Source organism: Hyla sarda, chromosome 6 (genome assembly GCF_029499605.1).
Source record: "Hyla sarda isolate aHylSar1 chromosome 6, aHylSar1.hap1, whole genome shotgun sequence".
Taxonomy (NCBI): domain Eukaryota; kingdom Metazoa; phylum Chordata; class Amphibia; order Anura; family Hylidae; genus Hyla; species Hyla sarda.
This window is the reverse complement of record NC_079194.1, coordinates 193909374-193926851: the sequence shown is the minus strand read 5'-3', so window position 1 is coordinate 193926851 and position 17478 is coordinate 193909374. Positions and strand designations below refer to the sequence as shown.

At 43.1% G+C, this 17478-nt stretch overlaps 1 long non-coding RNA gene across 1 annotated transcript in view; it reads right to left on the bottom strand.

Moving 5' to 3' along the window:
- Window positions 1-6395: 6395 nt before the first annotated feature.
- The window catches only part of LOC130277672 (uncharacterized), a 37003-nt gene continuing 25920 nt past the window's right edge, over window positions 6396-17478 (bottom strand). Inside the window, exons 5-6 of the long non-coding RNA XR_008845520.1 lie at window positions 9280-9318; window positions 6396-6652 (exon numbers count right to left, since the gene is read on the bottom strand). This is a non-coding gene — a long non-coding RNA (uncharacterized LOC130277672). The remainder of the gene's footprint in view (window positions 6653-9279; window positions 9319-17478) is intronic.

The following is a 17478-nucleotide window of genomic DNA, read 5'->3' as shown; positions in this document are numbered from 1 at the left end:
CTGGCAGGTTCTTCTACACATTGTTGGTTGCTGGGGGTTCTAGCAGTTGGACATTTTGTGGTCAGCTTTGAATGACTCTTCTAACAGGAAGGGGTTTTGTAACATTTGCAAAGCTATAAGCTGCAAAATGTATTTATTTCAATGTGAACATTTACTTCTGTTATTATATATAGTATATATATATTAAAGACACATTTTGGCCTTGAGGATACAGCCAATTTTTATTTTTGCGTTTTCGTTTTTTCCTCATCTCCTTTTATTTTTCCACCTACAGACCATATCAGGGTATTTTTTCTAAGTGTCCAATTGTTCTTTGTAATGGCATCTTTCATTTTACCATAAAATCAAAAAATAATTATTTGTTGGCAAAAATAGATAAGAAGTTTTTTACACAGTGCACTTTATGGTAAAAATGACTTTTTGTCTTTATTCTGTAATTCAATGCTATAAAAACATTACCGAAGTTATATACAGTCAGGTCCATAAATATTGGGACATCAACACAATTCTAACATTTTTGGCTCTATACACCACCACAATGGATTTGAAATGAAATGAATAAGATGTGCTTTAACTCCAGACCGCCAGCTTTAATTTGAGGGTATTTACATCAAAACCAGGGTAACGGTGTAGGAATTACAACAGTTTGCATATGTGCCTCCCACTTGCTAAGGGACCAAAAGTAATGGGACAATTGGCTTCTCAGCTTTTCCATGTCCAGATGTGTGTTATTCCCTCATTATCCCAATTACAATGAGCAGATAAAAGGTCCAGAGTTAATTTCAAGTGTGCTATTTGCATTTGGAATATGTTGCTGTCAACTCTCAAGATGAGATCCAAAGAAGCAAGCATGCCATCATTAGGCTGCATCAGTGAAGCAAGCCATCATTAAGCTGAAAAACAAAACAAACCCATCAGAGAGATAGCCAAAACATTAGGCTTGGCCAAAGCAACTGTTTGGAACATCCTTAAAAAGAAGGAATGAACCGGTGAGCTCAGCACCACCAAAAGGCCCGGAGACCAAGGAAAACAACTGTGGAGGATGACCGAAGAATTCTTTCCCTGGTGAAGAAAACCCCCTTCACAACAGTTGGCCAGATCAAGAACACTCTCCTGGGGGTATGTGTATGTGTGTCAAAGTCCACAATCAATAGAATACTTCACCAGAGTGAATACAGAGGGTTCACCACAAGATGGAAACCATTGTTGAGCCTCCAAAAATAGGAAGGCCAGATTAGAGTTTGCCAAACGACATCTAGAAAAGCCTTCACAGTTCTGGAACAACATCCTGTGGACAGATGAGATCAAGATCAACTTGTACCAGAGTGATAGGAAGAGAAGAGTATGGAGAAGGAAAGGAACATGATCCTAAGCATACACCTCATAAGTGAAGCATGGTGGTGGTAGTGTCATGGCGTGGGCATTTATTGTATTTATTGATGATGTGACTGCTGACAAAAGCAGCAGGAGGAATTCTGAAGTGTTTCCGGCAATATTATCTGCTCATATTCAGCAAAATGATTCAGAACTCGTTGGACAGCGCTTCACAGTGCAGATGGACAATGACCCAAAGCATACTGCAAAAGCAACCAAAGAGTTTTTTTTAAAGGGAAATAAGTGGAATGTTATGCAATGGCCAAGTTAATTACCTGAGCTGAATCCGATTGAGCATGCATTTCACTTTCTGAAGACAAAACTGAAGGGAAAATGCCCCAAAAACAAGCAGGAACTGAAGACAGTTGCAGTAGAGGCCTGGCAGAGCATCACCAAGGATGAAACCCAGCAATGTCTGGTGATGTCTATGCGTTCCAGACTTCAGGCTGTAATTGACTGCAAATAATTTGCAACCAGGTATTAAAAATTGAAAGTTTGATTTATGATTATTATTCTGTCCCATTACTTTTGGTCCCTTTAATATGTGGGACTTGGTAGTGGAAAAAATGACCTTTTGCCAGGCGCTCGGAGATCCAATCTGTCAATCTGAAGAAGGGGTATGCTAACCCCGAAACGCGTTGTATACTAATAAAGCTTCAATTTATATCCACCTCCATGACTTGTGAGATCTCCTTGGATCCCCGAGCGCCTGGCTAAAGGTCATTTTTTCCACCACCAAGTTCACCAACAGGATCTCCCTTTGGATCCATCCTGAAGACCTGCGGGCTTGCACGGATTCCTCTACTATTACCTCAGACTGAGGTTATATGCGTATATAATATACGCTCCAGGTGAGCGGCCATTCATCAGACCTCCTACTTGTCCCCACTTTATGTGGGGTTTTGATTCAATATATAGGGTTATGCACTAGGCACCTCCTTGGGCCTTCTCTTTTTTCTTTGTTTACAGGTTAATATGTGAGAGGCACTTATGCAAACTTTTGTAATTCCTACACCGTTCACCTGGTTTGGATGTAAATACCCTCAAATTAAAACTGACAATCTGCAGTTAAAGGGCATCTTGTTTGTTTCATTTAAAATCCATTGTGGTGGTGTATAGAGCCAACAATTTTAGAATTCTGTCGATGTCCCAATATTTATGGGCCTGACTGTAGTTTTTCTATTGTTATACTATTTTAACAAAATGCTAACTTTTTTTTAAACAAAATAGGTATGCATGAAGGTAGTTTTTAATATACAGTGGTCCCTCGACATACGATGGCCCCGACATACAATAGTTTCAGAAGCCATCGTATATTGAATGCAGCATCAAGATATGATGCTTTTGTGTCGGGGCCATCCTGGAAAACGAGACGATAGCGCTGACAGCTACTGCTGCAGCTGCCTCTGGGCCATTTGATAAGCGGTACCTGCAGTATAGATGAGCCGGCGGTCTCTGAATACTGTAGCGCAGTCATCATGTGACCAGGAGCCGGGACGTCGGCTCTGCGACAGTCACATGATAGTGACATTGTCAGAGTGCGATGCACAGAGCACAGAGCCGTAGCCGGAGAAGTGAGGTACTGTATTATACAGTAGTGTACAGTACTGTAATCAACATGTGTGCAACTGTGTAACTGGGTTGAATAAGTGTAGGAGGGGGATTGGCACTGATTGGTCTGATTAGGCTACTGAAATCCCTGGTTACCTAAATCCCTGGCTACCTAAACCCCTGGCTACCTAAACTCCTGTCTAACTATATACCTCACTATTTACCAACCAGGGTGCATCCAGCTATTGTAAAACTAGTAATTGTCTGGGCATGCTGGGAGCTGAAGTTTTGCAACAACTGGATGAACACTGTACAAAACATACTTTTTTTTCCTTACAGTCCACATTGTGCAGTCCAGTCCTCTTCATGCAGTACAGTCCTCTTCATGCAGTTCTACAGTGCAAGCACAGTACATAAACAATGCAAACATCTTACAGCTTTCCTGTACCCCTGCATTGGAGAAAGAACTACAAGTCCCAGCATGCCCTGACTGCTGCAGACCTTCAAGACCTGCTGGGATTTGTAGTTCTCCTTGCAGCTACAAGCAGTCCTTCTTGAAGGAGTATTCCAGCATACAAAAAACCTCCCTCCCACAGGATAGGGGATAATTTTTTAAGTGCTAGAGTACCCCTTGCAGAACAGGCTGAGCACACCCTGTGTAATAGACTTAGAAATCAGTTGATAAATGAGCAAACACTCATTTATCTTGGCATTAAAATCATATGTTTATCTTAGTTACAGATTGTATTTTTTTCTATTAATTCAACAGTGCCACACCACATTGGGGTAGTGTTTATAACCAGAGATTATGCCTCCAAAACAGGCAAAAATAAATCCTATTAAAACCAAGCAGGAAATGATCAAAAAAGATGACAGTGGTAGGTATAAGCCAGTTAGTGCAAGAGTATGGTTTCTCACAATCAACAGTTTCTACAATTGTGAAGAACCGAGGCATGCTTAAAGGGGTACTCCGCCCCTAGACATCTTATCCCCTATCCAAAGGATAGGGGATAAGATGTCAGATTGCGGGGTCCCGCTGCTGGGGATCCCCGGGATCCCTCCTGCAGCACCCAGCTATCATTACTGCATGGGCAACAGAAGTTTTTTGTCCTTCAGTTAAGGCATGCCTGGATGGAACAGACTGCCTCTAAAAGCAATGCTGCTGTTAGATAATGCTCATGACCCAGCACTGGCAGAATCATTAGAGGCCCAGTTTGGTTTTATCACTGTTAAATTTCTTCCTCCAAACACCACTCCTTTTCTTCAAACCATGGGCCAACAGGTCATCTCAAATTTTAAGAAGCTATTCACCAAGAAGATGTTTTCAAAATGCTTTGATGCTACTGAAGCAGACAAAAACTTGTCACTGTAAACGTTTTGGAAAGCACAATTCACCCTCTTGGACTGTGTGGGGCTAATTGTGAGTGCATGGAATGATGTTTCCATTTGTGTTCTTAAAGGGGTATTCCAGGCAAAAACTTTTTATATATATCAACTGGCTCCAGAAAGTTAAACAGATTTGTAGATTACTTCTAGTACAAAATCGTAATCCTTTCAGTACTTATGAGCTTCTGAAGTTAAGGTGGTTCTTTTCTGTCTCAGTCCTCTCTGATGACACCTGTCTCGGAAAACACCCAGTTTAGAAGCAAATCCCCATAGCAAACCTCTTCTAAACTGGGCGTTTCTCGAGACAAGTGTCATCAGAGAGCACAGAAAAGATCAACCTTAACTTCAGAAGCTCATAAGTACTGAAAGGATTAAGATTTTTTAATAGAAGACATTTACAAATCTGTTTAACTTTCTGGAGCCAGTTAATATATATAAAAAAAAGTTTTTGCCTGGAATACCCCTTTAATTCTGCTTGGAAACCTTTGTGGTCTTCAGTCGTGCATGATGCAGATTTTTTTTTTTTTTTTTTTTGGCACAAGAAGATTTCATTGAGCAGGAAATTGTCACTCTGGGGCAGAATATGATGTGGAAGAACTGATCAAAGATCATGAGATGGAACTGACAACAGAAGAGTTACTTGAGCTTGAGAAGTCAACAGAACATGACATTGGAGAAGAGGAACATTTTGAGGATGACCCCATGTTGTCACAGTTCAAGAGATGAAGGATCTGTTTTCCTCCTGGGAAGTTTTGAAAAGTATTGTCCGAAAACATCCAGACATTGCCCTTGCCGAGCTTAAAACATGTGATTATGAAGACATACTGCTGAGCTACTTAAAAACCTGCAGAAAAAATGGCAGAGACAAACCACATTGGACACCTTTTTCAAAAGGCCACAAACAGACCCTGACGATGCTTCCAAGTTAGTAAACATACTTCGCTGCTTATTTTTCCTCTTCATGTTTTCTTACTTTGGATTTTTTTTTCAGCAGCACCAGAAGGCCAGGAACCAACCCTGATGATGCTTCCATACTTCCAGTTTCAACAGCACCAGGAACAGCACAAGGACAGGAACAGACCCCGACAATGCTTATATCCTTCCAGAAGTTGACCAGTTTCCAGTTGCATTCTTCTAAAAAGTGATGAAACTGTTTTAAGTTACTCCTGCTGACTAATAAAAGAAAGGACATGGTTTATCTGTACACTTTTTGTGGTTATTTTTTACCTTTATTCTTCATATTTTCCAAATTTGGGTTGAAATTTCAGGGACACAGGAACCAATTAGCAGTTTTCCACAGAGTTATGTACTCAACATACAATGGTCTCGGGGCTCTTGAACCAATTACCAGTTTTCCATAGATATATGTACCCATATATGATGGTTTCAACATACAATGGTCCTCCCGGAACCAATTAATATTGTATGTTGAGGTACCACTGATGTATGAGGGCTAATTTTTTGCAACTGTAGTTTTTTTTTTGGTACCATTTCTAATTTTAAAGGACTTTTTGATCGCTTTTTACAAAATTTTTTCTGATATATAATGTGATAAAAAATCTGTATTTTTGGTGTTTGGTATTTTACGTATACACCATTTACTGTGCAGGATCATAAACATTATATTTTCATAGTTTGGACAATTTCACACGCAATGTTACCAAATATGTAAAAAAAAATTTCAATTTTAAAATTTTTTGTAAGGGTGATTTTATTTTTTATTAAGGGAAGAGATTTTGTATCATTTTCAAGACTTTTTTTATTTTACACTTTTTAGGTTCTCATAGGGGAATTTTATATGCAATCATTAAATGGCATTTACTGCATAATACTATGCCTATGGCATAGCATTACACAATGAGATTGGCGATCCACTGATATAGCCTGGCTAAGCCAGGCTGCATCAGTGACTCTGCGATCATCGGCAAGAGACAGCCAAGGAGACCCTCCTCACTTCACAGGGGTATGATTAGATTGTTTTAATTTCCAGGAATAGAGGAATGAAACACTGCATAGTTCTAGACATGTTATATTATGAAGAATAACAACACTATATTTATTTAAAAATTATTTGACTGTGACATGTGAGGAAGTTCTTTATACTCTATATAATTAATTTATCCTCATTCAGTTTGACACTCATTGCTAAGAAGATATTGTTCAGTTCATGTAAGGACACAGGCTTCTTGGCATCATCAATGAAGCTCTTGTGATTAGTCTCTTAAAACTTTGTGATTTGATTTTGCTTTCGGTGACTTAACGTAAAGCCTCTCCTTTAGCTCTATACTAAAGATCTTTGATGCATTTTAGATGCTGTCTTGCAACTTTAAAATCTCTTCACCTGCATCAAAGAAGAGATTGTTAATTTCATATATTATAATAGGAGTTAAGCTGCTCAAGTGACATCAAAGTTAACAACTGACAGCGCCAGTCAATATTCTCCGCTACATTTCATTCTAATCAATTTTAAACAATTATTGAATTTAATTATTTTCATCTGTTCTTGTTAGAAATAGTCTTCTTCTTCTTCTACTTTCTAATGCACTGTAAAATTAACTGGTATTTAAAGGGGATGTCTTATGGTTACAACCCTTTCAATGTCTACCAAAGGGTTCCTCTGTGGGCTAGAATGAAGAAAAGTTAACTAGAGCTTCTCCTGCTATATTGAGTCTGGAAGTATTCATTGGGCAGCTATTCATATGAATGACTGGCTGCAATGTATTATTATAGTATTTGAACGCATCACATAAATGTAAAACATCATTTTCCTGCACCCCAAAATTGTGTTGAAATAATTACAAATTTCTGAACGTATCCAAGTAAAGATATTGTGACAGCTAAAAATAATTTTAAAGAGAGCTTTTCAGGTCTTTAGTGCCTCACACGCAGCCCCAGGACCTGACAGGTGAGGAGGACAGGTATTTTACTCTCTGCAATCTGATGGTGCAGAAAAAGAACTTTGTATAGAACATTATCTGCTTATAGTGGAGTAAATGGGGTGCTTTAAATCAGGGTTGAACTGGGGATAAAAACCAGCCCTGGAATTTTTTTTTTATAAATGCTATAGGGAAGACATCACCTGTGAGTAACTGATATTATTGTGTTTTCTGCCTGATTGTCTCCCTTCAGTATTGTAGTCACTTGTAAGTTCTTCAGTGATCATGTGTGAAACAAAAAACAGCAATCAGCATACTCTTACCACAGCTCCCAGTGTGATCTATGCAGTGGTAAGGGTATGCTGGGAGTTGCTGTTTCACCCATCATCACTGCAGAACTTACAAGTGACTTCAGCACAGATTGGTCAGTCAGAAAGAATACACAATTTAGCTCACATTATTAGCTCCTTGCACAGATCTTCTTTCACTATAAGAAGACAATAAATAATATAACCCTGTCAGACACTTTACCCCCTAAATATAACCCTGCCACACAGTTCCCTCTGAATGTATTACTGGCACATACTATAGTTCCTAAAACCGTGCAACCCATTTATTAAAATGTACACTATATACTCTACCCTATATATGAATTAATTTGCTGCGCCCCATATATGAATTAATACACTTTGCGGGAGATTTATCAAATCCTCTCCATATGCAAAGCTGCTGAGTTGCCCATAGCAACCAATCAGATTGCTTCTTTCATTTTTGTAAAGGCTTATGAAAAATAACAGAAGCAATCTGATCAGTTGCTATGGGCTACTCAGCGACTTTTCCTCTGGACAGGTTTTGATAAATCTCCCCCTTGGTCCCCATAAATTACATAATTATATACTGTGTAGCCAGATTCGGATAAATGTAAATAAATGTGATATACCAATCCACCCGCTACACCGTTTTGTGGATTACTAAATAAAGATTTCATCTGGCAAGAATTCCTGGGTGAGTGCATCCGCTTTATTCTTTGAACTATATGGTATCCTTTGCTTGGCTTGGAGTGCACCCTCAAATCAGCCCAACTGGTTTTGTTTGCTGGATTGGCTAATCCAGGATTGCAGTGCCGGATTCACCTTTTCACCATAAGAAGTCAGATCACCGGGGTCCCGCTGCTGGGTACCCCCGGGATCACAGTGCCATCATTGCTGCACAGAGCGAGTTCGCTCTGTGCATAATGACAGGCAATACAGGAGCCAGAGCATTGTTATATCACGGCTCCGCACCTCGTGATGCCACGGCCCGCCCCCTCAATACAGGTCTATGGCAGGGGGCGTGGCAGTCAAGCTGTGATGCCACGAGGGGCAGAGCCATGACGTCACGCTGCTCCATCCCCTGTATCGCCCGTCATTATGCACAGAGCGAACTCTGTGAGCCGGGGGTCCCCAGCAGCGGGACATAGAGGATAAGATGTCTAGGGGCGGAGTACCCCTTTAACTCTGTAAGGCAGGGTTCATACTTAAGAATTTCCCAGTGTAATTTTGATAAGAAAATACACTTGGAAATTGTGGTCCAGCAGAATACCATTACTGTCCATAGAATTCCGCTGTATAGTCTACACTTCGGAATGTCAGCAGCAAAACTTACAGCGCCAAAACTCTGCTGTTCTTTCTTTTGGCAGAATCTGTTTGGAATACATTAGTGTCTATTAGGCACATGGTCCTATCGGAATCTCAGGGATTCCTCACTATGAATCCTGTCTATATATTAAGTCTTTGCATAAACTTGATTTATTTGTCAATAAAATTTTTAAACTAAAAAAATTGTACTTTTGTCCACCACTGTATATAGAAGCTAAGACCCCTTTACTTTAATGGTAATGAGCTGCAATGCCACACACAGCCCATGACAAGTATGGCACTGTTCCTGGAAGAAAGTAGCCAAGTTGTCCTAATCACATACCATCCATTTACATTATGTAATCAGAGGTCGGTCTCCTTGTTACTTCTTTAATATAGCCGGCATATTGAAGAAATAAATGATGGTGGTCACTGTAAAGAATAAGAAACATTTATGAATCACTTTGAAATATTACCTGTCTTGGATCATTTGCTGAGATCACATTAGTGATTGCCTAGGAAGGTAAAAAAAAAAAAAGAGTTACTTTGAACAAATATTGGGCCATATTTCCATACAATACACATTGTATCAGTCTGATTTATGTCTATAAGCAAAGTCAATGGAAAGTCACAGATTTTAGTATTCACAGGTACATTCCCAAGATGAGTGTTACACTCTGTCCTAGGTTCTTTGATGTAATGGTTCCCTGAAATTGGTGTGAATATAAATCCTTTCTTCAATCTTATTTACATAGACAGAAGTTATGTGGTGACAAGGTCCCTTCAAGGCTTGAATGGCTTCTTAATAACATGTACTAAATGGCATCTGGTATCAATCTTGTCCTACAGACATGCCTGTAGTGATTTAAAGCTTTCACTTCTCGAATTTAAACTCTCATTTTTAATGCACTTTCTGTCATTTGACTTCACAGGTCTCAAATAAGATTCTGTCACTTTTTGACACCCTGAAAGATAAATTGAAAATTAAAAAGAATAAATGAATGGGAGAATCCTCATAAGTGTCTCATCCCTGTGTGTGAATTAATATGTTAATGTAATTAGGATAAATTTGTACATAATTGTTTGTGTTTTCTGACTTTGGATTAAGAATAAAATTGCAGATAGACAAACATAAACTTGCAAAGTTTCCACTTTTATTCTCTCTTTTTATTTATTTATTTTTTATTTTTTGCAGGGGGGACTGGTGACAAGTGTTTTGTGTTTTCTAAAGTGTCCCCAAGGTGCAAATTAAGCATTATATGGTGCTTCAATTGGCTATGTGTATAATGTGTGCTGGGTCCTCCTAAGGCAAAGACACACTTTGTTGCCATCTACTGTTCTCAGTAAATGAAATAAGTTTATGAGTTTCTCAAATAAGACACCTTTAAGTGTTACAGATTTTTTTTTTTTTACAAAAACAACTATCTCTTATAAAATTGTGCACACAAGATATCAACTGGGGTTGCACCAAAGTTTCTGTCAGCTTTTGCCTGTTCTTCTTAGCTGGGTTCACATGTCTGGTGCCCTCCGCGTGTCCAACCATCCAGTGTCAAAATTGAGACGCTGGATGATTATGAACTATCCCATTCAAATGAATGGGATCAGTTCTAGCATCAGTTTCCCTGTGGTCCACGCCGGAGGGAAACTGTGTCGGATGCCTGATATATGTGAACCCAGCCTTAGACTGCTCTCTACCCCAGCCTGCCCTTTCTTTACACCAAATGCAGTGCTGCATTAGTGACTTGTAAAGATATTGCCTTGTGACTCCCTGTATTGGCTAAATATTTATGAATAGTTTAGCAGTATTATAATAAGTGTTCATAAAAATTATAAGTATTCATACACATTCTTACAAGTATTTATGAAAACAATATCATGTAATAACAGTTCTTGAAATTAAGTTGCAAAAGCATGTATATTGCAAAACATGCGCATGTTTAGAATTACAGGAACTGTATAGAAAAGACATTGCCCAGGCATCCAATAGGAATACTTTTATACTCTTATGTGAACAGAGACCAGTGTAGCAGCAATTTTAAGTAACTAAATAAATTTCCATCCCAAAGAAAAATAAATCTGTCTTTCTTGCTTCATTGGATCCATGTGCTTTGTGTTGGGCTGAGCACCTCCGCTGCAGGTTTCTGTGAGTCAGTGTCCGTGTTGCCTTGTGCTATGCTTCATGCTTAGTCTCGTACATGCCAGCTTCCTCTTCCATTGCTGTGTTGATACTTTTAGGTGGTGTACCCTTGGTGAGAAATCCCCCACTGCTTTGAGAGGGGCAAATCATTGCCCTGAAAGAAGGATGGTTGTCTTAGATAAATTGTCTGCCTCAAGGGCACTGTGACTAAGCTGTTAGAAGTTATTAGGATCAATGGTTTTATGAGGAGATGCATACTTGGTGATAAGGCTCAGGACAACCCAGAGAGATCCCCTGTGGAGAAGATTGTTTGACCTGACATCAAGCATGAGCAGCACCCACTATTCAGACACAGATGGCACCTTTGTTACACACTCCTGTCATGGCTGGCCCAAGACATTGTGCTGCCTGGGTCCAAGAGTGAAGTTGCAGTTTCCCCACATTAGGTAGAAGTTTCCCCACATTAGGTAGCATAATCCCCCCCCCCCCCCCAACACACACAGACACACACAGACAGACAGACACACTCACCTGGCCTGCGCAGGGCTTCTCCTCTCCGGCGGCGACCTGACAAGTGACATCAGTGACGTCCTCCAGCGCTGATATGTGGAGGGACGTCACTTGCGCAACATTCCTCGTCAGACCCCAGCCAGCCACAAGCTCACTGTGTTAAAATGGCAGCTGTGCTATTAAGCAGCTCCAACTGTGCCAGACCCAGGTGGCAATTAAAAAAAAGTGCAGCAAAGTGCCGCCCCTGAAAAAGGGCCACCTGGTCCCATGGTAGGGCCGGACCTGCTCCTGTGCCTGTCTGGACCATTTACAGACACTTGAAGAAAATTTGAAGTCAAGATGCCCCTTTGAGCCCTACCAATGACAGCCAGTCACGGTTGCCTTAGTTTGCAATGGTGTTGTGAACAAGAAACCTGGACTGCTACAGACTGGAACCATTTCATCTTTAGCTGCAAATCAAGGCTCTGTTTGGAATCTGACAATGATCAGATTTGGGTATGGTGGAATTTACTGCTATATAACAACCCATTTGTAACATTACATAGATTATGATTAACCCCTTAAGGACATAGGGCGTATCCATACGCCCCCGTTTCCAAGTCCTTAAGGACCGAGGGCGTATGGATACGAAATCGTTCAGCAGGCATCCCGGCATATCGCCCAGGGGGGTCATTATGTCCCCTCATGTCGGCGATTGCCGCAGATCGCTGGACAATTCAGTCCAGCGATCTGCGGCGGATTCCGGGTCAATCGGGTCTCCAGTGACCCGATGACCCGGAATTACTGGCTGATCGGGGCCGTCAGAGACGGCCCCGAACAGCCAGAGCCTGCAGGAGTGAGGTGGCACTGGTGCCACCTCACGATCGCCCTGATTCGTCGGCCGGATTACCGGCCGACCAATCAGGGCGCCTGCTGCGGGTGTCACTCCCGCAACCCGCTCCGCCCCTCTTCCGGAGGACGTGAGCGGGTGCGGGACGTGCACCCCGGTTGCTGGGGACCCCGATCCCCGGCGTCAATGTTGGGATCGGGGCCCCAGGAGCGACGACGGCGGCGAGGGACTGACCTGTGCGGCTGGATCGTTGGAGGTGAGTGACAGCCTCCTGCTGTTGCTTAGCAACAGCTCCCAGCATGCTACAAGGGCATGCTGGGAGCTGTAGTTATGCAACAGCAGGAGGCAGACCACCACAACTCCCAGCATGCCCTTATGGGCATGCTGGGACTTGTAGTTTTGCAACAGCTGAAGGCACATTCTTTCTATGGAAAAGTGTACCTTCAGCTGTTGTGTAACTACAACTCCCAGCTTGCACAATCAGCTAAAGTGCATGCTGGGAGTTGTAGTGGTGCATCTGGTGGTTGCATAACTACAACTCCCAGCATGCCCATTGGCTGTCGGTGACTGCTGAGAGTTGTAGTTTTGCAACAGCTGAAGGCACACTGAGTTAAGTAGTAAACCAGTGTGTCTCCAGCTGTTGCATAACTACAATCCCCAGCATCCCCAGCCAATGTAGTATGCCTCCGGCTGTTGCATAACTACAAGACCCAGCATGCCCTTCCGCTGTCCGTACATGCTGGGGGTTGTAGCTTTTGCAACAGCTGAAGGCACACTGGTTGCAAAACACTGAGTTTGTTACCAAACTCGGTGTTTCACAACCTGTGTGTCTCCAGCTGTTGCAAAACTACAACTCCCAGCATGCACTTTTAGACCGTACATGCTGGGAGTTGTAGTTTTGCAACAGCTGGATGTTCCCCCCTCCCCAATGTGAATGTACAGGGTCACTCACATGGGCGGAGGATTACAGTAAGTATCCGGCTGCAAGTTTGAGCTGCAGCAAATTTTCTGCCGCTGCTCAAACTGCCAGCGAGAAACTACTGTGAACCCCCCGCCCGTGCGACTGTACCCTAAAAACACTACACTACACTAACACAAAATAAAATAAAAAGTAAAAAACACTACATATACACATACCCCTACACAGCCCCCCTCCCCTCCCCAATAAAAATGAAAAACGTCTGGTACGTCACTGTTTCCAAAACGGAGCCTCCAGCGGTTGCAAAACTACAACTCCCAGCATGCACTGATAGACCGTCCATGCTGGGAGTTGTAGTTTTGCAACAGCTGGATGTTCCACCCCCAATGTGAACGTACAGGGTACACTCACATGGGCGGAGGATTACAGTAAGTATCCGGCTGCAAGTTTGAGCTGCAGCAAATTTTCTGCCGCTGTTCAAACTGCCAGTGAGAAACTACTGTGAACCCCCGCCCGTGTGACTGTACCCTAAAAACACTACACTACACTAACACAAAATAAAATAAAAAGTAAAAAACACTACGTATACACATACCCCTACACAGCCCCCCTCCCCTCCCCAATAAAAATTAAAAACGTCTGGTACGCCACTGTTTCCAGAACGGAGCCTCCAGCTGTTGCAAAACAACTACTCCCAGTATTGCCAGATAGCCACTGACTGTCCAGGCATGCTGGGAGTTTTACAACAGCTGGAGGCACCCTGTTTGGGAATCACTGGCGTAGAATTCCCCTATGTCCACCCCTATGCAATCCATAATTTAGGCCTCAAATGCGCATGGCGCCCTCACTTTGGAGCCCTGTCGTATTTCAAGGCAACAGTTTAGGGACACATATGGGGTATCGCCGTACTCGGGAGAAATTGGGCTTCAAATTTTGGGGGATATTTTCTGCTATTACCCTTTTTAAAAATGTAAAATTTTTGGGAAAACAAGCATTTTAGGTTAAAAAATTTTTTTTTTTTACATATACAAAAGTCATGAAACACCTGTGGGGTATAAAGGTTCACTTAACCCCTTGTTACGTTCCCCGAGGGGTCTAGTTTCCAAAATGGTATGCCATGTGTTTTTTTTTTGCTGTCCTGGCACCATAGGGGCTTCCTAAATGCGGCATGCCCCCATAGCAAAATTTGCTTTCAAAAAGCCAAATGTGACTCCTTCTCTTCTGAGACCTGTAGTGCGCCAGAAGAGCACTTTTCACCCCCATATGGGGTGTTTTCTAAATATGCTAAAATTGCGTTTACACTACACTAAATACACGAAAACTGCGCTAACACTACGCTAAATACACTAAAACTGCGCTAACACTACATTAAATACACTAAAATTGCACTAACACTACGCTATTCTAAATACGCTACAACTGCGCTAACACTATGCTACGCTAAATACACTAAAACTCCGCTAACACTAAGCTACGTTAAATACACTAAAACTGCGCTAACACTAAGCTACGCTAAATACACTAAAACTGCACTAACACTAAGCTACACTACAACTTCGCTAACACTACGCTATGCTAAATACGCTACAACTGCGCTAACACTATGCTACGCTAAAAACTGTAAAACCGCGCTAGCACTAAACTAAAGCTACGCTAAAATTGAGCTAACGCTACTCTAACTACACTAAAATTGCGCTACCGACTATGCTAACTACTTTATACCTGTTTAAAACTACAACTCCCAGCATGCCTGGGCAGCCTTTAGCTGTCTGGGCATGCTGGGAGTTGTGGTGACTTCACTGCACTACAACTCCCAGCATGCCCGGGCAGCTTTCATCTGTCTGGGCATGCTGGGAGTTGTGGTCCCTCCACTGCACTACAACTCTCAGCATACCCGGGCAGCCTTCAGCTGTCTGGGCATGCTGGGAGTTGTGATCCCATCAGCTAAATTACAACTCCCAGCATTCCTGGGCAGCTTTCAGCTGTGTGGGCATGCTGGGAGTTGTGGTCCCTTTGCTGTCTAATCTAAGCAAAACTACAACTCCCAGCATGCCTGGGCTGCCTTTAGATGTCTGAGCATGCTGGGAGTTGTAGTCCCTTTGCTGTCTAATCTAAGCTAAACTACAACTCCTAGCATGACTGGGCAGCCTTTAGCTGTCTGGGCATGCTGGGTGTTGTAGTCCTAAACTACAACTTCCAGCATGCCTGGGCAGCCTTTAGCTGTCTGGGCATGCTGGGAGTTGTAGTCCTAAACTACAACTCCCAGCATGCCTGGGCAGCCTTTAGCTGTCTGGGCATGCTCGGAGTTGTTGTCCTAAACTACAACTCCCATGCTGGGAGTTGTGGTGCCTAAACTATGCTAAATTACAACCTACCTACTTTAGCTGCGCACGCATGCGCAGCACTACTTTAGCTGCGCCCGCTGCTCTACTTTCTGTTCCCCGTTCCCTGAGAGTTAACAGGGGACAGGGAGTAGAGCAGCGGGCGGCGAGGCAAGCGGTTGTCAGCGCTATCGGGCATAGGGATCCTGATCGCGCTGGCAACCGATCGCGCTGGCGGGAGTCAAGCGGTTGTCAGCGCTATCGGGCATAGGGATCCCGATCGCGCTGGCAACCGATCGCGCTGGCGGGAGTCAAGCGCTTGTCAGCGCTATCGGGCATAGGGATCCCGATCGCGCTGGCGACCGATCGCGCTGGCGGGAGTCAAGTGGATGACAGCGCTATCGGGCATAGGGATCCTGATAGCGCTGGCGATCGAGCGCGCTGGCGGGTGACAATAAAACAGCCCACAGAGGCTATGAGAGCTCCGTGCAGCTTCGGGCTATCACAGGGAGAGATCCTCTCCCTGTGATAGCCCAAGTGAGACTGCCGTGAGCTGCGATGTGTGAGTATTAAATATGTCATGTGACACTCGCACCCCCCCCCCCAAGCCCCCGCAGTAACCATTGGTTGGGGTGGTGGTGTGCGGGTATCAGCCTATAGAATGTGATGGAGGAGGAGCGCTCGAGCAGGGAAAACTGCTGAGTCACTCCATCACAATCTATGGCAAATTACAATCCACGGCACTGCACCGGACCTCTGCCTCTGCTTCAAAGAATCTTTCAGCCTCAGTGGCTTCACTTACCACTGTCTTGTTCTCTGTAGCTTCAGAGGACCTCTGAGGACCCGGGTCCATCTCAGTCTCAACTTTAGAGGACTTTCCACCTGATTTCACCGCAGTCTTGACTTCAGCGGATTTCTCACATGGTTTCACCTCATCACTTTCAGCTTTCTCTTCAGGGGCACCAGTTTCCTCAGGTTTGGCTTCAGAGTCTTTGGCTCCTTCAGGTTCTTGTGTAGAAACAGCTTCTACTGCTGTTTTGCTCTTCTCTGCAACTTCTTAAGTTGTGCCATTTTCTTTACTCACAGCTTTTGAGGTTGACTCTGGTTTACCTTCTGCTTCAGTGGATTTCTCTGCCTCAGCATTACCTTCAGAATTTCTGGTCTGCTTAGGTCCAGAGGATTTCCCGCCTGAGTCTCCACTTCAGAGGATTTTCTGCCAGGTTTCAGCTCAGTCCTAGCTTCAGGGGACTTCTTACAGGGCTTCACCTCAATCTTAGCTTTAGAGGACTTTTTGGCATTCAGAGAAAGCATCCCTGTATCCTGTGACTTCAGCCCCAGAAGCCTTTCTTGAGCCAATTCCACCATATCTTGGTCTCTGCTCTCTTTTAGGACTTCCTGGTCCTCTTTCTTTTTTTCATATTTCCGCTGCTTACACTGGAGCTTAGCGGACTTCATCCTCTCACTGTCAAGTAACTCTGTCAAGTCCCTGACAGCATCTTCCGAAGACAGCAATTGTTTCCTCAACTGTTCATTGTCCGCCAGCACAGCCACCTGCTCGTAGAGTTGCTCTCCCAGCAAAACCAAGGCAGCTACGTGTGACCTTCTGCACATTTCGTTCTGCGCTTCCAGGCTCTCTTTTAAGATCTTTATGTCATCTTCCAGCTTTATACATTTCAGCTGCTCACTATTGAGCTTTGCGTAGATCATCTTCTCACTGTCCAGCAACTGTTTCTTGGTCTTCTCCAACTCATTGATAGATTTTCCACTGTCACCAATCTGTTCAGATAAATCTGAGATCTCCTGTTGCAAATTCTTGTTTTCATGTTGCAGTCTCAACTTGTTCCAGGGCCTCCTCATACTGCTCACGGAGCAAGTCATTGTCATGACGAGCAGATTGAAGAGCATGTGCAAGGGCATTCTTTACCTTGACTTCCTCCTCAAGTTGTCTCTTAGCTTTAG